The 20,190-nt window shown below is 42.2% G+C and overlaps 1 protein-coding gene across 14 annotated transcripts in view; it reads left to right on the plus strand.

The window, feature by feature from the left end:
• LOC105008064 overlaps window positions 1-20,190 on the plus strand; it is a 74,394-nt gene that overhangs the window by 924 nt on the left and 53,280 nt on the right. The gene's annotated exons all lie outside the window — the stretch shown is intronic.

Genomic DNA, 20,190 nt, shown 5'->3' on the forward strand with positions numbered 1-20,190 from the left:
CAAAATTGACAGCTGTCCCAGAAGCAATATGAGTTGATTTCTTTCAACAGTCATTCTTTTGGGTCAGAAATATTTAGATTTCTCTGAATTAAAATATTTCAAATAATATTAATAATTTCCTTAATTATAAAACTGAATGTATTCAATATGCACTTTTAACACGCTCCCTTAACGGAGAATACACAGAATCAGCCTTAGACATGGCTGTAATGTTGTCTTTTTAGAATTGAACGCAACAGAGAAAACAGGGAGAGTTGCTTGTTCGCTATCGCCAGCAGATTCAGAATGTCATTGCTGTCTTTCTGGTAGGTTTCGTTGATGAGGTATTTACGATAAAAGTCTGAATCTTGAATTTAAAGCTAACTTCACCGCTGTTATTTCGTAGCGCTGAAAGCGAGAAGCTGACGAATTAAACTCAAAGGCTTAAGAAATAATCTGAGTTTGTCAGATTTTGCAGTTTTTTGAGGACAATTAAATGTTAACATTACACAGCATGATTTAAAATGTGGATATCCAAAGGTGCCTGGCACTAAAGTTATCTCCTAAAATCTGATTCACAGTAGTTAAAACACGTAACATCTCAAACTAATTATTAATTAATGACCATTTAAAATGAAAGGATATGTTCAAAATAAAATTAAACCTAAGATGGAAATTAATCAAAACGAAACCTAGATATCCGCACAATTTGGACAGAAATTGACGTTTAAAAAACAAGTATACAATTACTGGACTTGTCACTGGACTAACAATAACATGTTCAATAGCAAAACCAACTGGGAGCATTACATTTTTTACCAGTCTGTTAAATTTGACTGAAATCATATTTTATACAACCCATTATGATGACACCAGTGTGTACAAACAATGTTTTAAAGAAAAAAAAAAATCTTTTTTTTTGTTTACATCTTTTTGAATACATAACATAAACATCTGTAATTGTCTCATGTTGTGCTGGTCTTACAGATAGTTGATTATAACCCAGATGTTTTTTAAATATTCTTCTAGTTAAAATATCCCCAATGATAACACTGTTATTAGTATTAACTAACTGAAGGCAGCATGCATTAATAATAAATTAATGTTTGAATAATACACTTCCTTGAGACCTGACAGTTAACACATCAGGTCTCAATGAAGGAAAGATATTAAAGATCAAAAGATCTTTACCGAACATTGTGTAATTCGTTGAAAAACAAAATGACATAACGGTCAATGGAAACCAAAATCACCTAACGATTGAGGGCTGGATTCAAAGTCGCACCGAAATAAAAGTAAACATTTGAAATCACAGCCTGTATCAACTTGTGTGAATTTTATCACAGCAACACATAATGTGACTCAGTAGGTTTTATGCCCCCACGTGCCTATATGCACTCCTGACAACGTCTGGGCATGTTCCTGATGAGACAGCGGAAGGTGTCTTGGGGGATCTCCTTCCAGACCTAGATCAGGGCATCCGTGAGCTCAAGGCATCAATGCCTTCTTCATCCATCCAAGAACTGCCTACACACTCTGGCCACATGAGGCCGGGCATTGTCCTGCACCAGGAAGAACCCAAGGCCCACTGCACCAGCGTGAGGTTTGACGATGGATCTGAGGATTTCATCCCCCTACCGAACAGCAGTCAGGGAACCGTTAGTTAGCACGTGGAGGTCTGTGCGACCTATATGCCTTCAGAGACCATCAATGACCCACCAAACCGGTCATGCTGAATGATGCTGCGGGCATCACGGCGTCTCCACACTCTTTTTCACGTCTGTCATGTGCTCAGTGTGAAAAAGCTGTCATCTGTGAAGAGAACAGGGCATCAATGATGGACTTTTTGTGGTGTTCTCTGAGGAATGCCAATCGATCGTGGAGTCCATACATACAGGTGCCACCTTCATGGAGTCCATACTAGCTGAAGCGTGTCATTGCTAGATCACTTGGGGTTGTAATAGTGTTGTTTAGTATATTTCGGAAGTTTTTCAAATGCAATTTTATTAAATGGTTTGCTTGTTCGCCCAACATTTCATCCAAAAGAAAATGAGTGAATAAAAGTTCTGGCTAAACTCATACAACAAAAATAGAATACATTTTTGTAAAGTTCAACACTTGGATATGTGAAAAATTCCTCTAAATACCCATTCAAGGCAATTAACGTGAAGCTAATTAGAATTTTACAAAAGCACACCATTTGTTTGAATACTGATTGAGATTCAGACTTGGAATATTTTTGTTGACCTTACCATTAAAGAACAATTAATTATTGTGGACTGCTAACTAGGCCATTTAATAGTTGAGTAAGTTGTATTTTTCCTGGGCTACACAACTGATATGTATTGCCAGGGATACTGCAGGACTGGAGATGAAATACATGCTATAGATTATGTACATTATGCACAGTAGGTGTCCAAATTGCTGCAGATATCTAGATTTGGTTTTGATTAATTCCTTGACAGCGTTTTTATTTTGAACATACCCTTTCATTTTAAATGGTCATTAATTAATTGGTTTGAGGTATGTGTTTTAACTACTGTGAGTCAGACTGCTTCATTTGACTACACCAAACGTACTTGCTTGGTAGGTGTAACTACTGTGTATCAATGTGGGAACAGATACTGCTTTAAATTACAGCTCTCTTTCCTTGTAACTACATTGTAACTACGTGGGAACAGACACAGCTTCAAATTACAGCCCTCTTTCCTTGTAAATACACTGTAACTACATGGGAACAGACACCACTTCAAATTACAGCCCTCTTTCCTTGTAACTACACAAAGTGTTGTTGGTGCCGTATAAGAACTAGTTTAAGATGATGGACTTACTAGGAACTTACATGGTAATTAAGGGTGAAGTTTACAAGGTATGGGAAAGAATAAGCCACAACAGGATAATGGCATGAAGGTATGTTATGGAGCATTAACTGAAAACAAATGATAAATACCACATTTTTATTATTTTTATCAGGAGTGATTCGAAATAGGCGAAATGGGTTTTAATGTGTATTTCCACCACAAGCTAATCTTATTTGTACTGTATTACAAACCAGTAGAGATAATATTGCTAGCGTTATGTCCGGATTTGTCAATTTATAAAAAAAATTGACAAATGCCTGACATGGACCTTCTCCACGTCACAGAAACATATGCTAACTTTTCTCCACTTACTGCCCCTCATGTGAAAATCGTCGATATGCCAGCCAACTTTCCCCTGATTGAGTCTGCCTTTGGGCCAGTGCAAGCTGGCAGTGTACTGTCTTATCAACCTCCACAGCCAAAAACCCATGAAATTGTGAAGATATCTGATGCCCCTTCTACACCACCACTTCCATTAGATAGCTGCAGGCTTCAGTCTTTTCAGTGTGTCTACATCCTTATTCATCACAAGCAGCTCCATGACAAAGCATTAGGGAAAACCTCCAAGATGTCACACAGAATCCAGGCTGGTACAAGGGAACAGAGCAGCAGCACCGAATGGCATCAGCTTAGGAAAAGAGGAATAACAACCTTGTGTTTCCCAGAGGTTCACCACGTACCAGGGGAGACATCCACTGACCACCAAGCGGAACGGATGTTCAAGGGATCTGGTATGCAGACCATGGAGATTGAAAAGGGGGCTGCACATTGAAAAATGTTAACCTCTTTGTATTCCACTAGATGCCCCATTGTTAGAATCGCCTCCAGGTGGCATCATATTTGACCCAAGTGTGAGGTCCCACTTTGGTGTCTTGGAGGCTAAGTGGCCAAGTGTACAAAGTTAAGTGGACTGGCCTTTCCTGAAAATACAGAATGTAGAGCTGAAGTTGAAGAGATCACATGCCTACTACTGGCAGGTACAAGGTCAAATCTTTCTTACAGGTTGTACCTGGTGTGACTTTGTCATCTGTGCTCAGGAAAACATTCTAGTTGAGGATGTATGAAGATCTTCAGGTTTCAAACACTATTAGAGAGAAGGCTGACCACAAATCTTTACATGCAGAAAAGTGTCTCGCAACTGAATGCTTGGGTGCTAGTTCAGTTGTTACAAATTAATATTAAGAATTAGTATTTGTTTGAAGTTGTTACATTTTAGCAACTGTAGAAACTCAGTTTTCAGAACAAGTATTATTGTTCCCATAAAAGAAAAAACTAATATGGATTGGATGAAGAATGTATTTTAATGTGTATCATTTCAACAGTTCAACAAATAACAGTTCATAGTTATAAAAAAATGTATATGTTCTGCATTTCATTGACATGCTGTTGAATCTTAAATTTTTTCTGTTTGATGTTTACTAAAACTAAGGCCAATTAAAGATCTACACAAACAACTGATATGCATTGCAGTGTTACATGTTATTGATATATTTCATCTACAAATTATACATTTCATGCTTTGACATTTGTGGTAGGCACAAAATCAGGTAATATCCAAAAAGCTATTACTTAAGGCAGCTGGTTGTCTTAAAAAAATAAAAGAATGCATGCATAACCAAAGCTAACAACTGGTCCAAATCAGAGTGACCCAAAGGGGAAAAAAAAACATTTATACCAGCTCGTCTCTGACCAAACGTTAATTTTGATTGACCCACAAGCACGACAATGCAAATAGTTGGTTGATGCTGCCTGACGACCAGAGGGATGACTGTGTTAGAAATCAGCGGTTTCCTATAGTGGTCAAATAATGTAGAACCCGTATCAAATCGAGGGAGAAGTTCGCTCAAGTTTATTGGAGAATTGCAGCACAGATGTCATTCGGTGAACGTTCCATTATCTTCTCACTGTAATGTTGGTTACCAGCTAGCCTATACATTAAGGGCGTTTCTAACTAAGACCATGTTTTTAGAAGTCAACCATTAGAGCAGAGAGATAATCTAAACAGAGATGTTTCTGTTGTTCTCATTATCTAGGCACATTCACTTCCAATGAAACGTACATTCATATTGTAATTGTTAATGCTCAGATTCCACAACTGTGTCAAACAGCTTGTGCTCCTTTACTCTCTGAATCATTATTTTGACTTTCACCCTTAGCAGTGGCATTTTTATATGTAAAAAGTTGGTGGGGAACAAACTATTTCAAAATTATAGGATGAATACAAGTAAAGCTACAAAACTCCCTCTTGCTACTGATGTGTTTATTTAACACATCAACAAACAGCATTCATTCATCTTCATGAATGAATGAACGCTGTTTGTTGATGTGTTAAATAAACAAACAGCATGGTTCCACAAAACACTTGTAGAGAGAGAGAGAGAGAGAGAGAGATGGAAATGTCTCTAACAAATGTATTCTTACTGATTAAAGGACTTGTCCCCTTGTTCAAATTAGAAAAGGAATGTGGGAGCAGGGGATCTGGTATTTCTCAGCCCGCCCTCTAGGTAAAACCTATGTGACACAAGACAGATGGCCAGCATCTTACCACACCCCTTTTTCCTCTATAAATATGAACTGTTCATGTATTAACTTAGAGACTCCTCGGATGATTATGTTTGTAAGCGTTTGACGCGACTCTCTATTTATGTTTACTGTTGTGTTTACATAAAGGGGCAAACTGCTCCTACTTCCCCCCCAAAGGCCACATTTCTAAGGACTGACACCCTTCTTTGTCTAGGCAGGAGAACATGGTCAAAGTACCTAATAATCCTCTGATATTATACAGACACGTGTATCACAATCAAAGTAAAGATTTACATACCAGCCAATGGAAAGACAGACATTTCTCAAATGTACCTTAGTTCAAAATGTCCACAACACTGCTCCTATTGTGTGTGTACCAAAAACACACCACTGTGCCAGTTTGTGGGGATTAAGTTAACTGACAGTCCATGGCTGGACGTAGATCAGTACCCCATACCAAAAATGAAAGATTTGTTTGCAAACTTGCTGGAAGGTGAGAAGTTTACAACGCTGAATCTGTCTCAAGCTTACCAGCAGGTAAAATTAGATGAAGAATCTTAGACTTTTCTCACCATCAATGCGCATAAGGGGTTCTACTCAGTGAACACGCTTCCTTATGGTGTTGTTAGTGCTAACATGGGAGAGAATTCATTTAGATTTTGCGGAGAACAATAAGCAGGTGTTTTTGGTTGTTGTGGATTTGTATGCTAGATGGCCAGAAATTCACCCAAATAGTGTGAGGTCTGATTTTGAAGTGCTTAGGCATTTGTTTGCATCTTATGGTCTTCCACAAGAAGTAGTGGACCACAATTATAATGGATCACAATTATAATGGACCACAATTCACTTGACGAGAATTCAACCTCTTTCTAATGCTAAATGGTGTAAAACATCAAGTCACCGTTGTAGCACCCAGCATTCAACACGTTATGAAAGACAAGTCCAGAACTTCCCATTGTTATAAAGTTTGAAAGAAAAACAAATGATGGTAACTGTGTTTGTATATTGCAGGCCTGTACCATGTGAAGTGAATGCGCAGGTATCTGATTGGTTAAGAATAACTAGGTACTAGTGAACCTTGCAGTGCAGAGGGAGTCATGCAAGCAGTGTTAAGGCAGAAACTGCATACTTGTTATAGTTAAAAAAAAGACCATTAAGAAGAAAAGCAGTCTTTTCATTATTAAATGTGATAACTTATACGGGTCAGGGGTAGTTGTTAGGGCTTGGTTAAGTTTGAGCATAAAAGTTGCCATTGGTTAGGGAACATTGATTTTTCTGATCTTCACAAGACAGAAAAACAAACACGTATATTCTTTCATGGCTGTCAGGCACATAGAGATGCCCAGGGTCTAGGTGTTCTGAGGTCCTGCTTGCTCATTTCAATGTTTTAGTTTTTTTATGCCAGCTTCCTTTTGAACACACACAATACCTTACCCAAGTTATTGCCACACACACACACACAGACCTCTGAAGGGCATGTACTGAATGTGAAGAAGTGGGCAGAGTTATGCACGAAAAAAAAAGAAAAGAAAAACAGTTTGGGCGGGATTGTTACAACAGAGATCAGCCAGTACAGTTCTGGAATGGGTTTTATGGACAGATGAGATGGTGAATCTCTGTCAAAGTGATGAGACAGCAAACGTGTGGAGAAATAATGGAATCGCTGATGATTCTAGACATACCCCCTCATCTGTGAATCATGGTAGAGGTAGTGTTATGGCATTGGCATGAATAGCTGCATGCTTCTGGAACGAGAAATCACAAATGATCGAAGCAGACAAATGAATTCAGAAGTGTACGGTAGCATCTTGGCTACCGATGTAAATGAAAATGCCACCAGACTCATTGGTCAATGAGATAGGCCACTCAGTCCTCGATGCTCAGGTTGTAGTTGAACAACTTATCATTTTAAGTATTTAAATTGTTTTCACTATTCATCCATTCGATACTCTGTTATTGTTTAGAAGATTGTTTAGAGCAATGCTATAGTGAAATAATCCAGGCTGGAATCCATAGCGCATTTCCTATTGCTATGCTTACATCTTCTAAAGGCGACCTAGCCTCAGTAGCCGGATCGACCAAATATAGAGAGGATTGACAGATGTGCATCATAGAGGTTGCACTGACAATGGCTCAGCATTCACAACATGCTTATTACTGTTCGTACTGTTTTTATTTTTTGTACATGCTGCACGATCGCTCATATAGTATAATTGTCAAGCACTTTTGACAGTTCATTCATTACTGGATACAGACATTTCTCAACTCACCGGAGCAGTTCCTGTGTCTTCCTATTTGTTATATAACACGCCGACGGGAGTGAAAGAAGAGAGGCAAACATGCCGGTGTTCTATGTAGATCTTGGATCTTGCAATCCACCGTTGACGATCATTTTACTTGCAAATGTTCTAACCCTGGACAATAAAATGGACAAACTACACGTATGGATTAACTTCCAGCAGGACATTGCAAACTGCTGCGTTCTGGGGTTTTCTGATACTTTGTTAAACCCTATGGTGCCTGACTTGGCCATTACAGCTGGTTTTTATATCTACCGGCAGGACAGAACTCTCGCTGGGGTTCAAACTGCCCATCACCTTCTGTGGGAATTCAGCTCTGCTATAATCACAGCAGTCTACGTACTCCCGCAGGCTGATGAAGCACAAATGTTCTCATATTTGCCCCTTCAATAGAAACACCTCCAGGTTATGAATTTCCCTCCTCGTGGTGATCAGACTGTTGACCCCTCCCCACCGGCCTTTGGAATGGCGGATCACACCTCCATTCTTCTCCCAACCTACAGACAACTACAACAACAGGAAGAATCACATTTCTTTTTGGGCAGTTCAGAGCTGGAGTGAGGAATCCATTACCACTCACCAGGACTGCTTTGAAAGAACAGATTGACAGATGTTCTGTGTTGCAACTGATGGGGACATTGATGAATATACCGACTCTGACTCAGTATATATACCTCCAAGAGCATCAATTATCTTTCTGAGGATCAATGTCAGGACTTTCCCCAACCAAAAGCCCTGGGGTTAATGGTAATGTCCATGCTAATCTCAGAGCACAGTCCTGTGCCTATAGCTCTGGGAACCTGGAGGCTTTGGGGAGGTCCAGATATGACCTATGGAAGGCTATTAGAGATAGAAAAAGAGACTACAGGGATAAGTTGGATTCTGACTAAGACAGCTCTGATGCCCGACTCGTGGTGTGGACCGTGACATGTCACAGACTACAAAGGGAGGAATAGCAGTGCTGCCCGTCCCGCCGCTACCCTCCCGGATGAGCTCAACACCTGCTTTAAATGGTTTGAGGTGACCAACACCATTCCTTCTATGAGGTTTGCTGAGGACCAGGATGAATGTAGTCTGTCCCTAACCACGGCTGATGTGAGGAGAGCTTTAAAAAAAAAAGCTAGCAGAGGTTTTCACCTCTATATTCAACCTCTTCCTGAATCGGTCTGCAGTCCCCACATGCTTCAGGCAGACCATCATTATCCCCGTACAAAGGAAACCTTCCATTACTTGCCTGAATGACAATCGCCCAGTAGCACGGACCTCCACCATCATGAAGTGCTTCGAGCGGCTGGTCAGAACCCAGAACTTCCTGACACCTTGGACCCCCTTCAATTTGCATACTGCCCCAATAGATCTACAGTTGATGCCATCGCCCTGACGACACACACCACCCTCCCCCACCTGGAAAAGGGTAACACATACGTGAGGATGCTGTTTGTGGACTACAGCTCTGCATTCAGCACTATTGTGACCACTTAGCTTGTTCCTAAGCTCAGGCCCCTGGGTCTTAACACCTCCCTTTGCCACTGGATCCTGGACTTCCGGACGAGTAGATCCCAGGTGGTGTGAATGGGCAACCCCACCGACTTCAAGTTCCTCTGTGTGTTCATCAAAGATGACCTCACCTGGTCCAGGCAAGCAGACTCAGTGGTAAAAAGTGCTTATACTTCCTGAGGAGTCTCAAGAAGTTTGGCATTTCTGCAAAAACTCACCAACCTTTACAGGTGCACCACTGAAAGCATGCTCTCTGGCTGCATTACCGCCTGGTACGGCAGCTGCTTCGCTATGGACCGGAAGTCCCTCCAAAGGATGGTGAAGTCAGTGGAGTGCATCATCAGCTTCCATCTCCCTTCTGTGCAAGGCATCTACCATACACAATGCCTGAGGAAAGCATGGAAGATCATTAAAGACTACAGCCACCCTGGCTAAGATCTGTTCACACTGCTGCCATCAGGTTACCGGAGCATCAGGACACACACTTCCAGACTCAAAAACAGGCCCTCAGGCCAAAAGGCTTCTCAACCAGCAACATTGATCACATGAACATTTCATATGCTCTGATCACTTTCTATGTACATTCAATGTACATGACCACCATTTACAACACTTATTTGTTGCTGGTACTGTGACATCATGCATTAGCTTCTGTGAGGTCAGCTGCATACCAACATGGAACAAGGTGAGTGACAACAATGACAAAAACTGCTCTCAAACTCCGATGACTGGGTTTAGAAAAATAGGAGGCGTTCACAGCGAGACTAAATACAGCTTTAGTAAGGCAGTGAAGGAAGCCAAGCGCCTGTATGGAGAGAAATTAAAGCAGTTCTCGATCAACGACTCTGCTTCTGTTTGGAGAGGCCTGTGATGGCAATTTCATCGATCAGAACTTTTAAAGGAGTAAGGACAGAGACAAAATTCTCTTGCACAATTAACCATTTATTTTCAAATAGAGAGACACGTCAAACCCAAAAATAATCACTTCGAGGAGTCTCTAAAGTAGATACACGAACAGTCTGTATTTATTACAGTTTAAAGGGGTGTGGTAAGTCCTATCAATAAAACTCATTCCCTTTGGTCTATTAATACCTAGGCTTCACACAAGGGGCAAGCTATCCTCCCCCACATGGGTAACCTCTTCAACTCTAGGAGAAGACTCACAGCATCTGGACAAACAATACGAGTAACCCTATAATCTGCTGATACCAGTCAATAATGACCCTAAACACCACATCCCCCTCTCCTACATTCCTTTTCTTATCCAAACATGGGGACTCAGTACCTTTAACTAGTAACCCATTCATACATGTATAGGACCAAGTATACATCAGTTCAAGAATTTCCACAACAGGCCTCCAACAGATTACCAACTGCAAACCTAAATCCCCCCCACTCCATTAATGACCTGCAACTTGCCAATGACCTGAGTGAGTTCTACTGCAGATGTGAAAGACAAAAAGGACAATCCTGACTACATTCCTTCTCCCTATGTATCCAGCAATGAACACCAACCCCCCACCATCGGGGCCCATTCACAATCACCAATCCAAATCATCCCCACCTCTGCCACTGCAATGGAATTTTAACAGATTATTCAAGAGCCAAAATCCACTTAAAGTAGCAGGGCCTGACAGTGTCTCCCCATCCACCCTAAGGAACTGTGCAGATCAGTTGTCAGCTAGGTGTATTGACATCTTCAACACCTTAGTGGAGACATGCTGCGTCCCGGACTGTTTAAAATCCTCCATCATCATCCAAGAAGCCAAGGATCACAGGACTTAACGACTACAGACCCATCATCCTGACCTCTGTGGTTATGAAGTCATTTGAGCGCTTTGTGCTTTCCCAACTCCAGACCATCACCTACCCTCTACTAGACCCACTGCAGTTTGTCTACAGAGCCAACAGGTCTGTGGACGACAAGGTCAACATGGCTCTTCACTTCATCCTCCCGCTTCTGGACTCCCCTGGAACCTACGCCAGAATCCTGTTTGTGTGCCTGAGTCCACATGCAAGTAGATCACAGCCTTCCTGTCTAACAGGAGGCAGCATGTGAAGCTGGGGAAGCACCTGTCTGACCCCCTGACCATCAGCACCGGCTCCCCTCAAGGCTGTGTCCCTCCAACTCTTCTCCCTGTACATCAACAGCTGTACCTCCAGTCACCACTCTGTCAAGCTCCTGATGTTTGTGGATGAAACCACCTTCACCTGACTTACAGTTAGGGCTGTAAATATATGGACACTGACAAAATGTTCATCATTTGGCTCTGTACGCAACCCCTATGGGGGTTGAAATCAAACAACTGAGATGCAATTGAAGTGCAGACTTTCAGCTTTAATTCAAGGGGTTGAACAAAAATATTGTTTGAAACGCTTAGGAATTGCAACCATTTTCATACACAGTCCCCTTATTTCAGGGGCTCAAATGTAATTGGACAAATTAACACAACCATAAATGAAATTTTCATTTTTAATACTTTTTGAGAATCCTTTGCAGGCAATGACTGCTTGAAGTCTGGAACACATGGACATCATCAAACGTTGGGTTTCCTCTTTTGTGATGCTTTGCCAGGCCTTTACTTTCGTGGAGCAAGTGAAATCCATGCAATCTTCAGATGTTGTTTTTTGTTTCCGTTTTCAGCAAGAGAAATCCATGCTTGGTCGGGTTGAGATGAGGTGATTGACTCGGCCATTGCAGAATATTCCACTTCTCTGCCTTAAAAAACGTACGTTTTGGAACATTGTCCATCTGTAAGGTGAAGCATCGTCCAATCAACTTTGCTGAACTTGGCTGAATTTGTCTGAATCTGAGAAGACAATATATCCCTATACTACTGTGGCCTGGAAGTGCAAAACACAACTGCAAATACAATTACACATCCCCAGTAAAAATACTCCCCCCGATAGCACAAAACCAACCACTAATACAATTATACACACCCAATAAAAATACCACTAGAAATGTAAAGGGCACCAACTGCATATGGTAGGGCACCAGCGTGTGATGCATTCAAGGTGAAACGGTTCCAAACCCTGGTTAAGTTAAAAAAAAATTAGTATGTGACACACACACACTGGCAAAAGCCATACAGTTCATAAAAGCTATTTGTGGTGGAGGTAAACTTAATAAGAAATGTTACTCGGTTTAATAGAATGCTTAATGATACCTTGCGACACATTCAAACTGACTACATATGCTATATTAACTCAGCTGTATAGCTCCGTGGTGTAGTGGTTAAAGACATGGCCTCTGATATGGGAGACCCAGGTTCAAATTCCTGGGGGCCAACAAAAGTGCTGTGAGTGTTTTTATTGTGGGATGGCTGAACTAGGCTTGCCTGGTTTCTTGTTCTTCTACTACAATCTTTCTCCTCTTTTGTTCACTCATCTTTCTTCTCTTCCTTCTCTTTATCTTTCCACCTCATCTTCTACACTCTCCTCACTTCACTCTTTTTACTCCCTTCATTTTTTCTTCTCACTCTCCTCCTTTCTATCCAATCTTAATAATAAATAGTTACACTTTTAGATAAAATGCTTCGGTTAACAGATTACCATTGCTTGCCTCATTTTTGTATTTTATCTCAAAAACATTGTAATAATAAATTGTCAGGCTCTGTAATCGTATCTTTACCTTTCCTTCTCAATCTCCTTCAATCTTCTGATCTTGTCTTCCTCCTTCCTCTCCACTCTCTAACAGAAAATATTATGCTAATGTTATCCATGAAGATTGAAATAAATATATTTTAACAATACTCTTAATTACTCTTCCTTCTTATAACCGCAATAAATAAATGTTATTGCTGTTCACCCTGAATAACAGACTGTGCACCCAATCAGCAATAAGAGTCTTGTACCTACTCTTTACGTTTTGATTTAATCCATCCATCCATCTTCTTCCGCTTATCCGGGGCCGGGTCGCGGGGGCAGCAGTCTAAGCAGGGATGCCCAGACTTCCCTCTCCCCAGACACTTCCTCTAGCTCTTCCGGGGGGACACCGAGGCGTTCCCAGGCCAGCCGGGAGACATAGTCCCTCCAGCGTGTCCTTTCGGTCATGACCCAAAGCTCATGACCATAGGTGAGAGTAGGAACGTAGATTGACTGGTAAATCGAGAGCTTCGCCTTGCGGCTCAGCTCTTTCTTCACCACGACAGACCGATACATCGACTGCATTACTGCAGAAGCTGCACCGATCCGTCTGTCAATCTCCCGTTCCATCCTTCCCTCACTCGTGAACAAGACCCCTAGATACTTAAACTCCTCCACTTGAGGCAGGCACTCTCCACCAACCTAAAGTGGGCAAGCCACCCTTTTCCGACTGAGGACCATGGCCTCGGATTTGGAGGTGCTGATTCTCATCCCCACCGCTTCACACTCGGCTGCAAACCGTCCCAGTGCATGCTGAAGGTCCTGGTTAGAAGGGGCCAACACAACAACATCATCTGCAAAGAGCAGAGATGAAATTGTGTGGTTCCCAAACCTGACACCCTCCGGCCCCTGGCTGCGCCTAGAAATTCTGTCCATAAAAATTACGAACAGAACCGGCGACAAAGGGCAGCCCTGCCGGAGTCCAACATGCACTGGGAACAAGTCTGACTTACTGCCGGCAATGCGGACCAAGCTCCTGCTTCGGTTGTACAGGGACCTGACAGCCCTTAGCAAAGGACCCAGGACCCCATATTCCCCAAGCACCCTCCACAAGATGCCGCGAGGGACACAGTCGAATGCTTTCTCCAAATCCACAAAACACATGTGGATTGGTTGGGCAAACTCCCATGAACCCTCCAACACCCCGTAGAGGGTATAGAGCTGGTCCAGTGTTCCACGGCCCGGACGAAAACCACACTGTTCCTCCTGAATCCGAGGTTCTACTATCGGCCGTATTCTCCTCTCCAGAACCCTGGCATAGACTTTCCCAGGGAGGCAGAGCAGTGTGATCCCCCTATAGTTGGAACACACCCTCCAGTCCCCCTTCTTAAAAAGAGGGACCACCACCCCGGTCTGCCATCCCAGAGGCACTGTCCCCGACCGCCACACGATGTTGCACAGGCGTGTCAACCAAGACAGCCCCACAACATCCAGAGACTTGAGGTACTCAGGGCGGATCTCATCCACCCCCGGTGCCTTGCCACCGAGGAGTTTCTTGACCACCTCTGTGACTTCAGCCCGGGTGATGGACGAGTCCACCTCTGAGCCCTCATTCTCTGCTTCCTCAATGGAAGACGTGACAGCGGGATTGAGGAGATCCTCGAAGTACTCCTTCCACCGCCCGACGACATCCTCAGTTGAGGTCAACAGCTGCCCACCTCTACTGTAAACAGCTTTGGTAGGGCACTGTTTCCCTCTCCTGAGGCGCCGGATGGTTTGCCAGAATCTCTTCGAGGCCAGCCGATAGTCCTTCTCCATGGACTCACCGAACTCCTCCCAGGCCCGAGTTTTTGCTGCTACAACCACCCGGGCTGCAGCCCGCTTGGCCTGTCGGTACCCGTTAGCTGCCTCAGGTTTTGATTTAATGTTGTTTCATATTTTGTGGCAATGCGTTCATATTTGGGGAAGGTGTTTGGTATTGGAAGTGTGTCAGCGTATTAGTGTGTTAATTGTATTAATGGTTGTGTTTTGCACTATTAAGGGGATTTTTTTAAATTGGGGATTTGTAATTGTATTAGTGGTTGTGTTTGGTGGTATTGGGGGAAGTATTTTTATTCAGGGTGTATAATTGTATTAGTGGTTGTGATTTGCACTATTGTGGGAAGTATTTTATTGGGGGGGTGTAATTGTATTAGTGGTTGTGTTTTAGCCCACACCTGTCCATGAAACACCATTTGAGTCAATTGTCCAATGACTTTTGGTCCTTTGAAAAAGAGGGGGCTACATATTAATGTAATTCCTAAACCATTCCTTTGGATGTGAATACCCTCAAATTAAAGCTGAGGGACTGCACTTTAAGCCCTTATTCATTATTTAACTGTAACTTGAATATATTTTGGTAAACAGCCTTGTGTCAGTGTCCAGTTATTTCCGGACCTAACTGTTATTATGTAACTGTAATTGTGTTGCCTCCCTCTGCTAAACACTCTTTAAAGCACCGCTTGCATATCGGTGCTGTCAAGTTTTGGGGGTTGGCTTTTTCATTGGCTTGGTAAGCAAAGAACTGCCACATTTCACATTTCAGCACCTTTGCCAACATTCTGGTAGACTTCAAACAGTGAGTTCTCTTACTGTGGCTGTTGCTAATCAATGCCTCTGATCTTCTTTTGCTCCTTGGCTCAGACACCGGCTCTCACGCCGGCAGCAAGTAGCAGAGCATGGGCATGATGTCACACACAGGCCCACTTGTCTTAAAGACACAGACCAGCTTTTATCGCTGCTGTTCTACAGCCTGTTTCAATCGCATAAAAGTGTATTTCTTTCCCCTAAATGCCAGTATAGTCCTGCTGCAAATAAATCTGTACCTTGTTATAGTACAGTATCGGTTTACTGCGCAACACAACTCAGGAAGATTTTTTATTGTGTAAGTGTGTCTGAAAGATCAATGTGTTTTTGTTGCTGGCTAACTTTTTTATAGTCCAGTGGCTGCTTTGACTTGTGCTCTTTGGTTGCTGTGGCATGTGGTTGGTCCTTGAGAAACAATCTTGTGACAAATTATATATATTTATTTCCCCTAAATGCCAGTATAGTCCTGCTGCAAATAAATCTGTACCTCGTTATGGTACAGTATCGGTTTACTGCGCAACACTACTCAGGAAGATACTTTATTTTTATTGTGTAAGTGTGTCTGAAAGATCAATGTGTTTTTGTTGCTGGCTAACTTTTTTATAGTCCAGTGGCTGCTTTGACTTGTGCTCTTTGGTTGCTGTGGCATGTGGTTGGTCCTTGAGAAACAATCTTGTGACCAATTATATCTTCCAATCCTCCCCTATACGTGACCTAAAGAGTGGCCAGTGAAGGAGGCTGGTTAGCCAATGACAGGTAAGATCGCAACTGTGATATCGGGACAACCTAAGACAGTCACATTCCAACATCTGGCCTGAATATACATGCCTGATGTATGTGCTTACATACCCAGAAACAGGATCTCTGCTGAGTAAATAGCACAATGAGTAGACCAAGAACATTGGGTGTATTGTTGGAGTGATAGTCAGATAAATGCACTGGATTCCCAACAGCACACATTGTTGTAGTCTCACTCGCTCATGACTGGTGCAGCAGCCGTATGCTGTTTTTTTATCTGCCGGATATGAATCATGGGACGGCGCACTTATTGGATGGTGTTGTTGTTGTCTGTTTATGAGCTTGTGTTATTGAGCGTGGGAGGATGCCTAACTGTACATATAAACATGTCTTCACTGGACATAGCCTTAAAAGAGAGTCAGTCTGTTTTCCCTGTTAAAATAAGGTTTAAATAAAAATAAATGTAAATACATGAGGAAAAAAAGGGGGGTTAACAGTAGAATGTTGAGAAATTATGCAAATAATGAAAATATACACCATTGACATTAATGACTGATCTCCAGAAACCAGACAAGGAGCCAAACAAGCCTAGTTCAGCCAGTCCTCTTCGGGCTGTGCCGGGGGGGCAGGTGAGGTGTGGGCTAAGACCTCATGTCCTCCTAGGGCAGGAGACTGGGATCATTTAGAAAGTGCATTCCTTAGATCTACAAGTGGAGAGGGAGAACCCGGCCTGACCCCAACAGAAATCAAACCACCCACATTGCCAAGCATCAACAAAAGGGACACCCACCAACTGCAACCACCCTGAAATGAGGGCTGAGTATTGCCAGCAGAGTTCAAACCAATTGCACAACCCAACAATGACTCCAATCACTCCATGGCTGATTTTGTTTCTTTAGATTAGATTCAACTTTATTGTCATTGAACAGTACAAGTACAGTACAACGGAATGTGTCCTACACCTGAAAGGGGAGATAGTATGAAATACTTTGCGTAGTGTTTCCTAAAATGCAATGTAGAAAATCCAATACAAATATGTATACTATATTGACTAATTATGTTATTGCATAACTAAATATTCACATGCCCAGAAATGAGATAACATTGCTTACAGCGCGTACTGTCAACTAGGGGTGGGACGACATGAGAATTTGAAGCCACGATTATCCTGGCCAAAAGTATCCAGATTTACGATTTTATCCCAATTAATAATAATTCCAATAATAACTCTGGTTTCTAGCTCAAAACGGCTGATCAGATATTTTTCCATTACATAAATATTGTTGTGTGCATTTACAAAGCCATTACAATAAAATGATGTAGCGACCCTGTGTTCATTTAAAGTTCTAAGTTGCTCAGTTATGTTTCTTTAGGGGGCGGGGCCTGACAGTTAGGTGGGGCTGGTTTACCTGGTGGGACGTCCTGCAGTGAGGAGGGCATCTCTGGGGGCTCGGGGACAGCAGCGGTGGGTCCAGGGGTCCCAGGCCATAGCTTATGTAAGGTGGGGTTTTGGCAAGCATCTCTCTCTCTTGTGGCTCCACTCCTGTGTGTGATAGAGAACCGTGACGTGTGATACTTGTCTTAGCTAGCTACAGATTTAGGAGAGTTTGTCAAGAGCCTGTGTGTTTACAGGTATTGTTGGTGTAGACAGTGGCCACACAGCTGTCTTGTTAGGGTTAATAAATTCTACCGGGTGCTCTTTACCTCTGACTCCGACTCCTGATTTAGCATCCCGGCCAGGGGTGTTACAATAATATCAAAAAAGGTTTTTAATAATGAACTAATATTTTAATAACATGTAATCTCTAAATGTACAGTGGGGAGAACAAGTATTTGATGATTTTTAAATAATTAATTTGCATTTTATTGCATGACATGAATATTTTATCACCTACCAACCAGTAAGAATTCCGGCTCTCACAGACCTGTTCGTTTTTCTTTAAGAAGCCCTCCTGTTCTCCACTCATTACCTGTATTAACTGCACCCGTCTGAAATTGTTACCTGTATAAAAGACACCTGTCCACACCCTCAATCAAACAGACTCCAACCTCTCCACAATGGCCAAGACCAGAGAGCTGTGCAAGGACATCAAGGATACAATTGTAGACCTGCACAAGGCTGGGATGGACTACAGGACAATAGGCAAGCAGCTTGGTGAGAAGGCAACAACTGATGTTGCAATTATTAGAAAATGGAAGAAGTTCAAGATGACAGTCAATCTCCCTCGGTCTGGGACTCCATGCAAGATCTCACCTCGTGGGGCATCAATAATCATGAGGAAGGTGAGGGATCAGCCAAGAACTACACGGCAGGACCTGGTCAGTGACCTGAAGAGAGCTGGGACCACAGTCTCAAAGATAACCATTAGTAACACACTACGCCGTCATGGATTAAAATCCTGCAGTGCACGTAAGGTCCCCCTGCTCAAGCCAGCGCATGTCCAGGCCTGTCTGAAGTTTGCCAATGACCATCTGGAAGATCCAGAGGAGGAATGAGAGAAGGTCATATGGTCTGATGAGACAGTAATATAACTTTTTGGTCTGTACTCCACTCGCCGTGTTTGGAAGAAGAAGAAGGATGAGTACAACCTCAAGAACACCATCCCAACCGTGAAGCATGGAGGTGGAAACATCATTCTTTGGGGATGATTTCTGCAAAGGGGACAGGACGACTGCACCGTATTGAGGGGAGGATAGATGGGGCCATGTATTGTGAGATCTTGGCCAACAACCTCCTTCCCTCAGTAAGAGCATTGAAGATGGGTCGTGGCTGGGTCTTCCAGCATAACAACGACCCGAAACACACAGCCAGGGCAACTAAGGAGTGGCTCCGTAAGAAGCATCTCAAGGTCCTGGAGTGGCCTAGCCAGTCTCCAGAACTGAACCCAATAGAAAATCTTTGGAGGGAGCTGAAAGTCCGTATTGCCCAGTGACAGCCCCGAAACCTGAAGGATCTGGAGAAGGTCTGTATGGAGGAGTGGGCCAAAATCCCTGCTGCAGTGTGTGCAAACCTGGTCAAGAACTACAGGAAACGCATGATCTCTGTAATTGCAAACAAAGGTTTCTGTACCAAAATTAAGTTCTGCTTTTCTGATGTATCAAATACTTATGTCATGCAATAAAATACAAATGAGTTACTTAAAAATCATACAATGTGATTTTCTGGATTTCTGTTTTAGATTCCGTCACTCCCAGTTGAAGAGTAACTATGATAAAAATGACTTCTACATGCTTTTTAAGTGGGACAACCTGCTAAATCATCAGTGTATCAAATACTTGTTCTCCCCACTGTATATGGTTGCCAGCTTCATTGACAATACATTGCAGAGGATGTTTAGTGGCATTTAGAATTGCCATTTGTACTACATCTGTAAAATACATAAGTAAGTACATTTTCTGCCCTTTTCTATTCACACTTCTCGTTAGATGCTAACTTCATTTTGTTGTTCTGTACTTAAATTATAATTTTCAGTAGGAAAGCGTTAACAATTAGCATACAATATAAACAAAATTATAATTATAAAGATATATGTATAATAATGTATATGTTATTAATATTTTCTACAATGTGTAGTTTATGTTTTGTTTTGCATGCATCTCTTGTAGCTGCATGTCCTCTATTATCATTGGTTTGTTCATTATCTGTAGTTCATTTTGAAATTACATGCATTATTACAACTCTATTACCTAATTCACATTCTTAATAGCTTTCAATCCAAATGAAATGGACCTATAAAACCACTTGCATTTTGTTCACGGACCTTCCTTGTCAAGAGCACGCCTCTTACTTTTTATTTTCGATTTCAGTGAATTAGGTAATAGTACGGAAGTGGATTAAAGCCAAGCATAATAGAGTTGTAACCATAGACATAATAAAGAGTAGACGCCGCATCGACCGCTACTGCCTACTGGCGCTGACAAGCCGTGGAACCGCCATCTTGGACCGGTCCGCCACTCCACTCAATATAATCTGTTTTGGCAGGTGAAACGAGCTGTCAGCGCATTTAATTAATCATACCTCAGTGAATACCTTACTGATTTTCACGCGGGTTTTTTTGCTGCAAAGGTCATACATGTAG

The sequence above is a fragment of the Esox lucius genome, chromosome 11, assembly GCF_011004845.1.
Source record: "Esox lucius isolate fEsoLuc1 chromosome 11, fEsoLuc1.pri, whole genome shotgun sequence".
NCBI lineage: Eukaryota > Metazoa > Chordata > Actinopteri > Esociformes > Esocidae > Esox > Esox lucius.